We start from the raw sequence: 15,981 nt of genomic DNA on the forward strand, positions 1-15,981 counted from the left end.
TCTGCCAAATTTCTTATTGTTCTAGCTTTGTCGTTTTAGGATACCTGAATGACAAGCACCAGCAATAATTGTAAAGTGTTCTCGTTCACCGTTTACTTCATTGAATTTTCCAGGAACTGTTACTGTTTTGGTGTGTGTGTGTGTGTGTGTGTGTGTGTGTGTGTGTGTGTGTGTGTGTGTGTGTGTGTGTGTGTGTGTGTGTGTGTGTGTGTGTGTGTGTGTGTGTGTGTGTGTGTGTGTGTGTGTGTGTGTGTGTGTGTGTGTGTGTGTGTTATTATTGTTTCTTTTGTCCTTGAGCTGGAACTAACAGTGCTAATTGAATACAGCACGAGGCAGGGTAAATCAGGTAATATAATTTCAGTTTTAGCGTTACAAAATGTCTGCAATTTTAATCTTTGTCTCAATGAAACTCATAGCATTGTATATTGAGCATGTTATTTCCTTTGTCAATTACTTTTGGTGAGCCACTTCCTTCGTTTCCATGGTAACGGCCTGCCAGAGCTGCAAGAAGTGTTGCACATTTTTATCGCTCTGTGTTCACCGCGATTTAACAGAATGATAGTGGGAGGAAAGGATGCTGTGAGCATTGACTGTGCGGGATGTGTTACACCAGGGTCGGAATGAACTGAGAACTAACAAATTGGAGGGGTGAGAGTAGCATTTTGTGTTGTCCCAAACATTTTTGCAAACAGCTACTATCTGTGCATTAAAATAAATAAAAAGTGCTGCTGCCGGAAATTTAAATTTAAAAAAAAAAGGAGAATGGTGGAAACATTCAGCAGATCGGCAGCATCTTGGACAGTCCCAGTTCTGAAAATGGCTCTTCCACCATTTCTCCTTTCAAGGTTGTAGCCTGGTATACTGAATTCCCAGAATGTTCTATTTTATAATTTTACATTTTGTTTCTGCTACCCTGAGGGATACATGGCAGCCGATCCTGTTCGGCCGGATCCCTCACGGCAATAAGATCGTGATCAAATGTGTTAATGTTAGCTGCTAGAGACAGGCAGAAGTGTATCCAGATCCTCTCTCAAACTAAAGCCTGGTAAACCAGCCTCAGCCCGGCCCCGGCAGAGGGTCATTAGGTTCCGGTTCCACCTTAGTTTGTAAACTGATATTGGCAGGAACACCACGGCAAATCGGCGGCATCAAAGCGTTTGTCTGTGGGTTATAATATCAGGGTGGAGTCTCTCAGAATATAGAACTGGCACCGTACGGGCATCAGTCCGGGTTGGCAATTCTAAAGCTGGGAGCGGAATTTCCTCAGTCTGCAGTGAGGCTGCAGTCTCGGGTGGTTGGACATTGGTTCTGGGGAAATCACGGACTACACCATCCAGTGTGACATCATACCTGTCAAGTATTCTGGAGATGCTTGACGAGGTCACTATGGAGATACATAAGTTGGGCAGTGATGTTCTCTATAAGGACTTTGGTAAAGCTTCAAACAAGATCCCGCATGGCAGCTGAGATGGAAGTTCCGGTCACGTGGGATTCACGGCGAGCTGGCGAGGTGGATTCACACCGGGCTCAATGACAGGAAGCAGAGAATAATAGAGTTCCTCTTGTCCTTATCTACCTGCCCTTCAGCCTCTGCAACTTCCATCATATCCAAAGAGGCATTACAACGAAACGTATCTTTACATTCCTCGCTCCCACCCCGCCCTCTTCTTTCAACAGGGATCATCCCTCCTCAATCCACTTGTTTGCATTCCTCCTCACTAATCTCCCTCATGTCACTTACCTTGCAAGTGTCCTAAGTGCTACACCTACCCGTACACCTCCTCCCTCACCTCCATTCAGACACAAAGCAGTCCTTCCAGGTGAGGCAACACTTCTCCTGCGAATCCGCTGGGGTCATATGTTGTGTCCCGTGCTCCCGATGCGGCTCATTTACATTGGTGAGACCCGCCATCAATTGGGAGACCGTTTTGTCGAGCATCTCTGTATCATCTGCCACAAGGGGGACTTCGGAGTAGCCAAAGATTTCAATTCTGATTCCCATTCCGATGTCTCGATCAATGGCATCCTCTTGTGCAAAGATGAGACCGCTCTCAGGGTGGAGGAACAACACCTTATATTCCATCTTATTATCCTCCAACCTGATTGCATGAATATTGAATTATCCTTCCAGTAAACAAATCCCCCCACCCATTTCTCTATTCTCCACTCTGAAATTTCATTTCTGCTCACCAGCCTATTACTTCCCCCGGTTCCTGTCTTCCCCTTTCTCCTATTGACAACTCTCCGATTCTTTATTCTCCAGCCCTTGACATGTCCATCACTTGACTTCTCCTTTCACCTTCCACCTCCACTCTTTCTCCGCCCGAACCTTTTTATTCAGATCACTTCTCCCCCTCCTCAGTAACGAAAAAGGCTCGTGGTCCAAAATGTCGACTGCTGACTCTTTTTCATAGATACCGCCTGATGTGCTGAGTTCCTCCAGCATTTTGTGTGTGTTGCATTGGATTTCCAGCGTTCGCAAGCTTTCTCGTGATTAAGTGTTGAAATTACCGTAACAATTATTTCGGCTTTATTGAGATTGTACCAGGAATATGGTGTAAAATTCCGCTCCCCATACCAACACGGGTTATACAGACCAAAGAACAAACTACCGGAGGAACTCAGTGGGTCGGGCAGCATCTGTGGAGGGAAATGGACCGTAAACATTTCAGGGCGAGACCCTCCCTCTGGACTGAGAGTGGACGGGAAATAGTCAGAGAAAAGAGGTGAGGGGTGGGAATGGGGCAAGAGCAGGGTAGTGAGAGGTGAATCCAGGTGAGGGGGAGGGGGGAAAGTGGAAATAGCGACGGGGTGAGAGGTGAGTGGTTGGGGCAACACGGGGCTGCAGAAATTGAATTTAATTCCTCGGAGCATTGAAAGAAGTTAGAGTGTGTTTGTTTTAGAGATTCACCAGACTGATTCCTGGAGGACGATGAAGTCTCAGTGATCGTCTTCACATAAAACAGAGGCCGGCAGATGTGTGGAGACCGAAGGGATCGAGGAAATGATGATCGGGCAGAAATATGTGGCGGAGATGGGAGAGCAGCCGCCATCTTGTTGAGGGGCAGAATGGCCACGTTTTGCTGCTCCACTTGGTGATGTTTCTGTGTTGCTGTCCAGTGAAGCCGGAGGAATGTGAATAGAAATCTGTGTTTATAGACAAAGAAGTGAATTAAAGGACACATTTCTGATTTAATGTAATTTGAATGTGGAAATGTATGAGCATCACTGTTTGACATGAGGGAGGAGGGATGCGGAGATAGTGAAGAGAAAATAAATATGTAGTTGATATACATATGAAATAAAATAGAAAATGCTGCAGTTTGGCCGAGCAGCGTGTGAGGGGCAAAGAGAGTCACCGGGCCAGGTGGGAGACCGTAAACTGATCACGTGATCCGTTTACACGTTCCTATTTCACCTGCGGGTTTGTTTCTCCTCTATATCTGTAGGTTGATCTATCGCTCGTTCAGTCAAAGTAAGGAGATTCAGATCTGTCACTTCCTCTCATTTTCTTTCCTGATTCTATTGCCAAAGTCCAGACAATATTTCCCAGTAATTTGACCGTATGTAACACTTTTACATAGAAGGGGAATTAAGGGTTATGGGGAAAAGGCAGGGAGATGGAGCTGAGTTTACAGACAGATCAGCTATGATCTTATTGAATGACAGGTCAGGCTCGATGGGCCGGATGGCCAACTCTTGCTCCTATTTCTTATGTTTCTTATGTTCCATTTATCTGGGCTTCTCAAAAAATGACTGCAGTACATTTAATCCTTCCTGCAGAAGATCTCAATCATCAACCCAAGCTGTTTTATATTTACCTTCAAATAAAGTGGCCAATCGGTTTATTATTCATTTATTAAAAATCTGAATTCTCATTTATTTTAACTTAACACACACACACACACACACACACACACACACACACACACACACACACACACACACACACACACACACACACACACACACACACACACACACACACACACACTCGCGCGCGCGCGCACATATATACTATACCGCTGCCATAAAGAAAACACATTCCATGACTTTTGCCAGTGATATTAAACCTGATTCTGAAATTGTCAGGGGAGACCCGCCCGCCGGTCACGTGATCGCATTTTAACTCAGATCTAAAGCAATTTCGGGTTTGCCCCTGTTGTTCTATTCCTCGGGGATGTGGTGGGGGAGGGGGGGTGTCGAGGCGGTGCTGCCGGGCCTAGACTCATCTTTCACCTGTCGCCCGTTCAGACAAGGCAGCGGGATCCAGATCTGTCACGTCCTCCCATTGTGTGTGGGCATATTTTATTCACTCATATTTTTTCCACTGTTACGACCTGCCGACGTGCAGCCGTTGTTTTCCGATGTATGAACCTGTTTGTGGGAGAACTGAGCCTCTTTCATTCATCTGTATTTCTCAAAAAGCCTTCCTCCCCGATGTTTCAAATCAGCGACACTGGTTGTTTAATATTTTCACACAGTTGAAATTTTGAATCTTTTATTATATTTTCCTACTTTATATTTTGCACTAGTTATTTAATGTAACTATAACACACACACGCTTATTTTAGTTCCGATTTGTTTTCTTTATTATCATGTGCTACTTTGTATTGCTGCGGTGAACACAACAACTCTTTATGACATTAGCGGTGATATTGAACTTGATTCTGATATTGACATGGGAGACATGAGACATGCGAGCCCGTTTACCGCGGAGCTGCAGCGTCTGCGGGTTTGTTTCCGACCCCGCTGCAGCTCTGATGACGCGGGTTCGTATTACGCATGCTCAGTCTCTGTAGTCGGTGGTTTCCTTTCCGTTCAGTGTTGATGCGGATCGTCGGCGGGGAACCGGGGGCAGATTGACTGGCAGCGGGGTAAGTTCCCATGGGTTAGTATTGAGGCCGGTCCCGACCGGGAAGACACGCTTGGCAGAGAGTCGCGTTAACTCACTCCAACCGGCGTCTCCGGTCCGGGCTGCTGGACGAAACCTGCCGGGTTTGACCGGGTTGCGGGACCTTCACACCGAGCCGCCTGAGATGAGCCTCCGCTGAAACCCTCTGCTCTAGCCCTAGGAGCGGGATGAGGCAGGGTTGCCGGAATTACTCCCATCTGTGGAGTTGTACCTGGGGATGTTTCAGTCTATCACCCGGCCTGGTAGCGGATCCAAACTTCACCTGCAGCGATGGCCGAGGTCGACAATCGCTTTACGTAATTCCCGGACAGGGGAAGCGGCCATTCGGTTTGTTGTGTTCTTGTAGACAGAGAAGACTAAAGGCAGTAACACCACCTTTGAGACACTACCCCACGTGTATGAGCAGTTTTATGGTTCGTCCGTTGAGACCAGCAGTGAGATCCAGATCAGTGACGTCCCCTCTTTTTGTGTATGCATTTTGTCTGGAATCCATTCCCCTATTGTGATTTGCCGAAGTGCAGCCAATATTGCTGCTATCTAACCCTACTAATGCGAGAATTAAGCGTATTCCATGTATGTGGACGTCAGTACCTCCAGTTGAGCTCTTTCTTTTTGTGTGTTTCCTCCTCGCTGTAAGTCTGTGGTTTTGTATTGCCATGAGCTCCTGTCTCTGCTCCTGCTCTACCCTGGCCCCTTTACTACTGAGTACTCCGTCTCTCATCTGCTTCTCATTATTACCTGTGACTCATTGTGCTCCACCTATCATCTGCCTCTCTGTTTATTGCTCAGAGTATTTCAGTCCTGTGTTTTTTTCACCTGTCCGTTGCCAGATTGTGCCAGTGAGTTTACCTGAGCCTTTCCAGCATTTGTATCTGTACTCTGTCCGTCTGAATATCGACACTGCCTGTTTCCCGATTCTGGATTTTGGATTTCTCTGGATGTTTTGATCTCCGCCTGAACTTTGACCCCAACTTTGTTTGCACCTCGGAATATGATACTGAATTAATATCACGGTGTGCACAGTACTGGGTCTGCGTTTGGATCCCTGCCCCAGCGCCCTGACAGTGGGTTCCTGAAAGGTGTGTAGACTTCAGTGAAGTCTCTCTACAAATGTTCCAGAGCAGAAGCTCAGTCCGTCTAATCTTTCTGCACAACTGAAGTGGGGAATCTTTTATTATTTTCATGTACCGAGGTGCAGTGAAAAACTTGTCTTGCATAACATCCATCGAGATCAATGCATTACAACAGTATACTGAGCTGGTAGAAATTAAACCATAACAGTGTATAAAAGTATTATTGTTACAGAGAGTGTGCGTTGCAGGTAGGCGTATGGTGCAAGGTCAAATGGAATTAGACAGTGAGGTCGGGAGTCCATCTTATTATTCTGTGTCTTATCATAATGAGATCATTCAATTTGATATAACAGCAAAATGGAAGGCATCCTTGAGCCTAGTGGTATGTTTTCTGTATTTTTTTTCATCCTTAACCAGATGGGTGTGTGAGAGGTGAGAATGTCTAGGTTTGTGTGAAAGAAATTATGTTGCTGCTTTGCTGAGGCAGTGGGAAATATAGACCCAGTCCATGGAGGAGAGGCCTGTTTGTATGTTGTGTCAGCCGTGTCCACGGTTCTCTGCTGTTTCATGTAGACATGGGCAGGGCAGTGGGAAATATAGACCCAGTCCATGGAGGAGAGGCCTCTTTCTATGTTGTGCTCAGCTGTGTCCACGGTTCTCTGCTGTTTCATGTAGACATGGGCAGGGCAGTGGGAAATATAGACCCAGTCCATGGAGAAGAGGCCTGTGTCTATGTTGTGTCAGCCGTGTCCACGGTTCTCTGCTGTTTCATGTAGACATGGGCAGGGCAGTGGGAAATATAGACCCAGTCCACGGAGGAGAGGCCTGTTTCAATGTTGTGTCAGCTGTGTCCACGGTTCTCTGCTGATTCATGTAGACATGGGCAAGGCAGCGGGAAATATAGACACAGTCCATGGAGGAGAGGCCTGTTTCTATGTTGTGTTCAGCTGTGGTCCACGGTTCTCTGCTGATTCATGTAGACATGGGCAAGGCCGTGGGAAATATAGACACAGTCCATGGAGGAGAGGCCTGTGTCTATGTTGTGTCAGCCGTGTCCACGGTTCTCTGCTGTTTCATGTAGTCATGGGCAGGGCAGTGGGAAATATAGACCCAGTCCATGGAGGAGAGGCCTGTTTCTATGTTGTGTTCAGCTGTGTCCACGGTTCTCTGCTGTTTCATGTAGACATGGGCAGGGCAGTGGGAAATATAGACCCAGTCCATGGAGGAGAGGCCAGTTTCAATTATGTGTCAGCCGTGTCCACGGTTCTCTGCTGTTTCATGTAGACATGGGCAGGGCAGTGGGAAATATAGACCCAGTCCATGGAGGAGAGGCCTGTTTCTATGTTGTACTCAGCTGTGTCCACGGTTGTCTGCTGTTTCATGTAGACATGGGCAGGGCAGTGGGAAATATAGACCCAGACCATGGAGGAGAGGCCTCTTTCTATGTTGTGTCAGCCATGTCCACGGTTCCCTGCTGTTCCATGTAGACATGGGCAGGGCAGTGGGAAATATAGACCCAGTCTATGGAGGAGAGGCCTGTTTGTATGTTGTGCTCAGCCGTGTCCACTGTTCTCTGCTGTTTCATGTAGACATGGGCAGGGCAGTGGGAAATATAGACCCAGTCCATGGAGGAGAGGCCTGTTTCTATGTTGTGTTCAGCGTGTCTGCTGTTTCATGTAGTCATGGGCAGGGCAGTGGGAAATATAGACCCAGTCCATGGAGGAGAGGCCTGTTTCTATGTTGTGTCAGCCGTGTCCACGGTTCTCTGCTGTTTCATGTAGACATGGGCAGGGCAGTGGGAAATATAGACCCAGTCCATGGAGGAGAGGCCAGTTTCAATGTTATGTCAGCCGTGTCCACGGTTCTCTGCTGTTTCATGTAGACATGGGCAGGGCAGTGGGAAATATAGACCCAGTCCATGGAGGAGCGGCCTGTTTCTATGTTGTGTCAGCTGTGTCCACGGTTCTCTGCTGTTTCATGTAGACATGGGCAGGGCAGTGGGAAATATAGTCCCAGTCCATGGAGGAGAGGCCTGTTTGTATGTTGTGTCAGCCGTGTCCACGGTTCTCTGCTGTTTCATGTAGACATGGGCAGGGCAGTGGGAAATATAGTCCCAGTCCATGGAGGAGAGGCCTCTTTCTATGTTGTGTTCAGCCGTGTCCACGGTTCTCTGCTGTTTCATGTAGACATGGGCAGGGCAGTGGGAAATATAGACACAGTCCATGGAGGAGAGGCCTCTTTCTATGTTGTGTTCAGCTGTGTCCACGGATCTCTGCTGTTTCATGTAGACATGGACGGGGCAGTAGCCATACGAAGGCGGGAAGAATCCCGATCGGATACTTTCCATGACTCATTGATAAAGTTTGGTAAGGGGCAAAGGGCATCTGCCAAATTTCTTATTGTTCTAGCTTTGTCGTTTTATGATACCTCAATGAAAAGCACCAGCAATATTTGTAAAGTGTTCTCGTTCACCGTTTACTTCATTGAATTTTCCAGGAGTGGTTACTGTCTTGTTTTTTTTCTTTGTGTGTGTGTTTTATTGTTGTTTCTTTTGTCCTTCTTTAGCTAGAACTACCAGAGTACTAATTGAATACAGCACGAGGCAGGGTAAATCAGGTAATACAATTTCAGTTTTATCATTACAAAATGTCTGCAGTTTTAATCTGATAGCATTTTACATTCAGTTTGTAATTTCCGTTCTCAATTACTTTTGGTGAGCCACTTCCTTCGTTTCCATGGTAACGGCCCGGCAGAGCTGGAAGAAGTGCAGCACATTTTTATCGCTCTGTGTTCCCCGCCTCTCAGCATCGAGACAGTGGTTTCACGGGCAAATTTGACAGAATGATAGTGGGAGGAAAGGATGCTGTGAGCATTGACTGTGCGGGATGTGTTACACCAGGGTCGGAATGAACTGAGAACTAACAAACTTAGCATTTTGATTTGTCCCAAACATTTTGCAAACAGCTACTATCTGTGCATTGAAATAAATAAAAAGTGCTGCTGCCGGAAATTTAAATTAAAAAAAAAAGGAGAATGGTGGAAACTTTTAGCAAATCAGCAGCATCTTGGACAGTCCCAGTTCTGAAAATGTCTCTTCCACCATTTCTCCTTTCAAGGATGTAGCCTGGTATACTGAATTCCCAGAATGTTCTATTTTATAATTTTACATTTTGTTTCTGCTACCCTGAGGGAAACATGGCAGCCGATCCTGTTCGGCCGGATCCCTCATGGCAATAAGATCGTGATCAAATGTGTTAATGTTAGCTGCTAGAGACAGGCAGAAGTGTATCCAGATCCTCTCTCAAACTAAAGCACGGTAAACCAGCCTCAGCCCGGCCCCGGCAGAGGGTCGTGAGGTTCCAATTCCAGCTTAGTTTGTACATCGATAGTGGCAAGAACACCACGGCAATTCGGCGGCATCAAAGCGTTTGTCTGTGGGTTATAATATCAGGGTGGAGTCTCTCAGAATATAGAACTGGCACTGTACGGGCATCAGTCCAGGTTGGTAATTCTAAAGCTGGGATCGGAATTTCCTCAGTCTGCAGTGAGTCTGCAGTCCCGGGTGGTTGGACATTGGTTCTGGGGAAATCACGGACTACACCATCCAGTTTTTACATCATACCTGTCAAGTATTCTGGAGATGTTTGACGAGGTCACTATGGAGATACATAAGTTGGGCACTGATGTTCTCAAGAACTTTGGGAAAGCTTCGAACAAAATCCCGCATGGCAGCTGAACTGGAAGTTCCGGTCACGTGGGATTCAGGGCTGGCTGGCGAGGTGGATTAACACCGGGCTCAATGACAGGAAGCAGAGAATAATTGAGTTCCTCTTGTACTTATCTAACTGCCCTTCAGACTCTGCAACTTCCATCATATCCATAGAGGTATTACAACGAACATACCTTTACCTTCATCGCTCCCACCCCGCCCTCTTCTTTCAACAGGGATCATCCCCCCAACCCACTTCTCTATTCCCCACTCTGAACTTCCGTTTCTGCTGACCAGCCTATTACTTCCCCCCGGGTCCCCTCTTTCCCTTTCTCCTATTGACAACTCTCCCATTCTTTATTCTCCAGCCCTTAACCTGTCCATCACTTGACTTCACCAATCACCTTCCAGCTCGCCTCTTTCTCCATCCCGACCTTTACATTCAGATCACTTCCCCTCCTCCTCAGTAATGAAAAGGGCTGGTTGTCCAAAATGTCGACTGTTTACTGTTACGTACCCGTGACACGTGACAGTGGTACCCTTGTCACGTGACTGGGGTTGAAGTTATACTGGACATGAGGTAATGGTTTTATGATGGTGGAGTGATGTCATTTTCCCGCCAGTAGAGGTCATGTGACAGGTTTTTTCTACAGGGTATAAAAGGGAGTCCCACCCTGTCAGGTGGGGCAGTTCGTGGCTAGATTTGCCAAGATGACTTCATGTTACTGTGTGATTTAATGTGATGACGCAGTTTAGTTAAAAATGAAGTTTTATATAATGCCTAAAGTTTTAAAAGGTCAGAGCCAACGGTTTCTTTGCTAAGGGAGAGTGAAGTTTGGAAAATGGAGATCGAGGAAAATCGATTTTCGATGGATTGACTTCGACCTTGTGTGATCCTCATTCGGAAGGATTTTGTTTACTATTCTCATGATAGTCTCCGCTGGAAAAAGCGGGAGATTGAGAATATTATGGAAGGAAGGTCAGTCACTTTAAGCTGTTATATTTAATAAAATTCGACGTGGGAGTTCGACGCTGGGAATCGAAGGACATCGACGTGGAAGAGAATTTAAATCGCTTTAAAAAGTCTCTCCTTTTAAAAGTACCGTGAGGTTTTGAACTGTCGGCATATCGCTTTTAAGAATTTTTTTTTCAATACCGCTTTAAAGACTGTTTGGGACTGCAAAGCTATTAAGAACTGTTTGATCAGCTGCCAGCATCTGAGCTCGGATCATTGTTTGGGTTTGTTTACATTTGAAGGGGGTTTGTTATCAGTGTTTAATAAACGTGTTATTTGTTATAAAACCCTTCGTCTAACTCATCTATAATTATTGTTGCCTGAATACGTAACATAAATATGGGGGCTCGTCCGGGATTGAATTGTTTGAGTTTAATAAGTTTTTTGAATTTTGAATCGGTGTTTTGGTAACGGGGATTGCTCGATTTTTTTTGTTTGATTGGCTTGTGAGTGGTATTCGGCAACGATGAATATTGATGAGTTTCTGGATTCGCCAGACGCGGATTTGTTAGCGAAGGCGAAAAAAACTGAAGTCTCTGAAATTGCTAATCGGTTGCATCTAAAAGGGATTTTGCCAACTACATCAAAAGCTGTAATACAGAGAAAAATCGCGTCTCACTATGTGGCTTCGGGTGCTTTTGAAGAATCGATTTTAGAATCGTTTCCTATAAGTAATCTGGAGATGCAGTTGCAAATTGAACAAATGAGGTTGGAACAAAGTAAAGCAGAGTTAGAAAGGTGTAAATTGGAAGCTGACCAGAAGAAGAGGGAGTTTGAATATGCAATGGAGAATTTAAGGTCTGAGAATCAGTCTGCTGATTCTAGAAAACCGTTTGTTGCTAGCCAAGAAATTAAATTGGTCCCTCCATTTAGTGAAACAGAAGTGGAGAGATATTTTCAACATTTTGAAACTATTGCTCGGATGTCAGAGTGGCCGAAAGATAAATGGTCAGTGTTATTACAGAGTGTAATCAAAGGCAAGGCACAACAAGTTTACACAGCTTTAACTGCTGCGCAAGCATTAGATTATGATATTGTGAAAGAAAATATTCTCAAAGCATACGAATTGGTCCCAGAAGCTTACAGAGAAAGATTCAGGAGTTTGAAAAAGTCTGTGGAAAAGACTTATGTGGAATTTGCCTAGGATAAAGCTATGTGTTTTGAGAGATGGGTTTCTTCTAAAAATGTAAATGAGGACTATGATACATTGAGAGAGCTGATTTTGATGGAGGAATTTAAAAGAAGCATTCCTGTTGAAGTAAGGACCTACTTAAATGAAAGGGATACTGATAAATTGCAGGACTGTGCTAGATTAGCTGATGAGTATGTTTTAATCCATAAGAATAAATTTCCTCAGGGTAGAATTTTCAAGAGGAAAAATAATATGGAGACTCCAGGTAAATTAGAAATTAAATCAGAGGTTAATGAGAGAGGTAAGGAGGAAGGAAAACCTGTGAAGGAAAAACAGTTTGGTCTTATTTGTAACTATTGTAAGAAGCCTGGCCATGTAATAGCTAACTGTTTCAAATTGAAAAAGAAAGAGAAGGAAGCAGTTCCGGATGCTTGTGTGCAACATACTAAAGCACCTGTAAAGTTACAGGGTTTGGTAAACACAAATGAGGATTTGTTAGAGTCTGACCAAGTTAGAAAGGGATATGATCATTTTATAACTGAAGGGTTTGTATCCTTGAAAGAAGGATCTACTCTGGTGCCAATAAAAATTCTTAGGGATACTGGAGCTTCTCAATCACTGATGTTAGATAGTGTGTTGAAGTTTAATGAAGAGAGTGATACTGGTGAGGTGAATTACATAAGAGGTGTTGGAAGTGATTTTATGCCTGTACATTTACATGAAGTAAATTTAAAGTCAGGGTTAGTTACAGGATTTGTTAAAGTAGGACTACAGCATAGCTTACCTGTGAAGGGTATTTCTTTATTGTTAGGTAATGACTTGGCAGGTGGACAAGTTTTTCCTGAAGTGCATTTGACAATGGAGTCAGAGGAACCAGAGGTGAATTCTAACACAGATTCTTCTTGTGTTGTGACTAGAGCTATGGCTAAAAAAATTGATGTGCAGAATGAGGTTGTTACTCATGACTGTTCAACTCAGGATTTGAGTTTTGAGGATGTGTCAGAGACTTTCTTACCTTCGTTGTTTGAACAAGATTCTGGGAGTAAGTCTGACTATGAAGATTTATCTCTGTCTCGGAAGGAGATGATAGCAGAGCAGAATAGAGATCCTGAGATTGTAAAATTAAGGAACAAGCTTTACTAGGTAGTGAAATTGAGAAGGTGTCAGTAGGATATTATTTGGAAAAAGGAGTGTTGATGAGGAAGTGGAGGTCGCCTACAATTCCTGCAAGTGAGGAATGGAATGTTGTTTATCAGGTAGTTGTTCCTAAAGTTTATCGGAATGAGATTTTGACTTTAGCTCATAGTGTGCCTTTAGGTGGACCTCAAGGGGTAAGGAAAACTGTTGACAAGATTTTAAAACATTTTTACTGGCCTGGTTTAAGAAAAGATGTGGCGATGTTTTGTATGACGTGCCATACTTGTCAAATTGTGGGTAAACCAAATCAGGTTACACCAGTAGCTCCATTACAACCTATTCCAGCATTTGGTGAACCGTTTTCTAAAGTTATTGTAGATTGTGTTGGTCCATTACCAAAGACAAAAACTGGTTATCAGTATTTGTTGACTATCATGTGTACTTCGTCTAGGTTTCCAGAGGCAGTACCACTTAGGAATATAAAAGCTAAAACTGTGACGAAGGCTCTTATAAAATTCTTTACTTATTTTGGATTGCCTAAGGAAATACAAACTGATCAAGGTAGTAATTTTATGTCTGGATTGTTTCAACAGATAGTTTATAAATTGGGAGCTAAGCAAATCACTTCGTCTGCATACCATCCAGAATCGCAAGGTGCTTTGGAGAGGTTTCATTCTACTCTCAAGAATATGATTAGGACATATTGTGTGGAAAATGAAAGTGACTGGGATGAGAGTATAAACTTACTTTTATTTGCAGTAAGGGAATCGGTACAGGAATCTTTAGGGTTTAGTCCATTTGAACTTGTGTTTGGACATAGAGTTAGAGGACCTTTAGCTTTATTGAAGGAACAGTGGATTAGTAAGGAAGTGCATACTAATTTGTTGGACTATGTTTTGAAATTTAAGGACAGGTTACATAAAGCTTGTAGCTTAGCCAAGGAAAATTTAAAGTTGGCTCAGGAGAAAATGAAAACTTGGTATGATAAGGAAGCTAGGATGAGGATGTTTAAGCCTGGAGATAAGGTGTTGGTTCTTTTCCCAGTGCAGACAAATCCTTTACAAGCTAGATTTCATGGACCTTATGAAATTGTGTCTAGAGTTAATGATGTGGATTATGTAATAAAAACTCCAGATCGTAGAAGGTCAACACAACTTTGCCACATAAATATGATTAAACCATATTTTGAGAAACAATCTGATACTGTGACTGTTGTGGTTAGTGAGAATGAGTTGGATTTAACTGGGAACATGATAGATGATTCATCTGACTTTCATTCTAAATCTAACATTGTTTCTGTTAGGTTACCTAATTCGACCATTTTGGAAAATATGGATGAGAAATTAGCACATTTACAGCTAGAGCAGAAACAACAGATGAAGGAATTGATTTTTAAGTATAAGGATTTGTTTCCAGATGTTCCGAGAAGGACTACTATAGCTTCACATGATGTAGATGTTGGAGATGCCAAACCTATTAAACTACATCCATATAGGATGAACATGGAAAAATGTGAACTTGCTGAGAAAGAAATTGAATACATGTTAGAGAATGATATTATTAGACATTCTAACTCGAATTGGAGTTCGCCATGTGTTATGGTGCCAAAACCTGATGGTAGTATTAGGTTTTGTACGGACTATAGGAAGGTGAATGCTGTAACGAAGACAGATGCCTATCCAATTCCTAGAGTAGATGATTGTGTAGATAAAGTTGGAAAAGCAAAGTTCCTTACAAAGGTTGATTTATTGAAAGGGTATTGGTGTGTTCCATTAACGGACAGAGGTAGAGAGATTTCTGCATTTGTAACTCCATCTGGGTTATATGAGTATAATGTTCTTCCATTTGGGATGAAGAATGCCCCAGGTACTTTCCAGAGGATGATTAATTCTGTGATTCAGGGATTGAAAGATACTGATGCTTATATTGATGATTTAGTGACAGGAAATGATACTTGGGAAGCACACATTATTGCGGTGGAGAAATTGTTTGAAAAGCTTTCAAAAGCTAACTTGACTATTAATTTAGCCAAGAGTGAATTTGGACATGCTACTGTGACTTACCTTGGTTATGTTGTAGGTCAAGGTAAGGTAGCTCCTGTTCAGGCAAAAGTTCAGGCAATTTTGGAAATTCCCACTCCGACGGGAAAAAAAACTCTCAGAAGGTTTTTGGGAATGGTAGGATATTATCGAAAATTTTGTAAGAATTTTGCTAATGTTGCCCTTCCATTAACTAACCTTCTGCAGAAGAATGTGAAGTTTGTGTGGACAGTGTTTTGTCAGGAAGCATTTGAAAAATTGAAAACAATGATATGTGAACAACCTGTGCTTAAGGCACCTGACTTTGAAAAACCTTTTTCATTAGCTGTGGATGCTAGTGATGAAGCTGCGGGAGCAGTATTGATGCAAAGGAATGAGGGTGATGAGGTTGATCATCCAGTAGCTTACTTTTCTAAGAAATTTAATAAGCATCAAAGAAACTATTCAACAATAGAAAAAGAATTGTTATCTCTTGTTTTAGCTTTGGAATATTTTGAGGTATATGTTGGTACAACTCAAAAACCACTTATTGTTTACACTGATCATAATCCGTTAGTTTTCCTGAGTAAGATGAAAAACAAAAACAGAAGATTGTTAAATTGGAGTTTGATGTTACAAGAGTACAATATTGTGATAACTCATATTAAAGGTAAAGATAATGTGGTTGCTGATTGTCTATCTCGATGTTGAATGTACAATGTTTTTTTTTTGGAGTGTTTTTTTTATTGTAACACTCCTACTGTATTGTATATTGTGTATGTTATAATTTATACATTTGTTTTTTTTTGTAAGAAATTGTTAAAATTTTTGTTCTTGTCAGACCAAAAATGTTTTTTTTTGGAGGGAGGTGTTACGTACCCGTGACACGTGACAGTGGTACCCTTGTCACGTGACTGGGGTTGAAGTTATACTGGACATGAGGTAATGGTTTTGTGATGGTGGAGTGATGTCATTTTCCCGC

At 43.2% G+C, this 15,981-nt stretch overlaps 1 protein-coding gene across 1 annotated transcript in view; it reads left to right on the plus strand.

Annotated features, from left to right (window-relative positions):
* Window positions 1-8,579: 8,579 nt before the first annotated feature.
* LOC140724438 (uncharacterized) overlaps window positions 8,580-15,981 on the plus strand; it is a 37,123-nt gene continuing 29,721 nt past the window's right edge. The window contains exon 1 of the mRNA XM_073038885.1: window positions 8,580-8,604. The gene's annotated coding sequence lies outside the window, so the exon portion shown is untranslated. The remainder of the gene's footprint in view (window positions 8,605-15,981) is intronic.

Source organism: Hemitrygon akajei, unplaced genomic scaffold (assembly GCF_048418815.1).
Source record: "Hemitrygon akajei unplaced genomic scaffold, sHemAka1.3 Scf000216, whole genome shotgun sequence".
In the NCBI taxonomy this organism is placed as follows: domain Eukaryota; kingdom Metazoa; phylum Chordata; class Chondrichthyes; order Myliobatiformes; family Dasyatidae; genus Hemitrygon; species Hemitrygon akajei.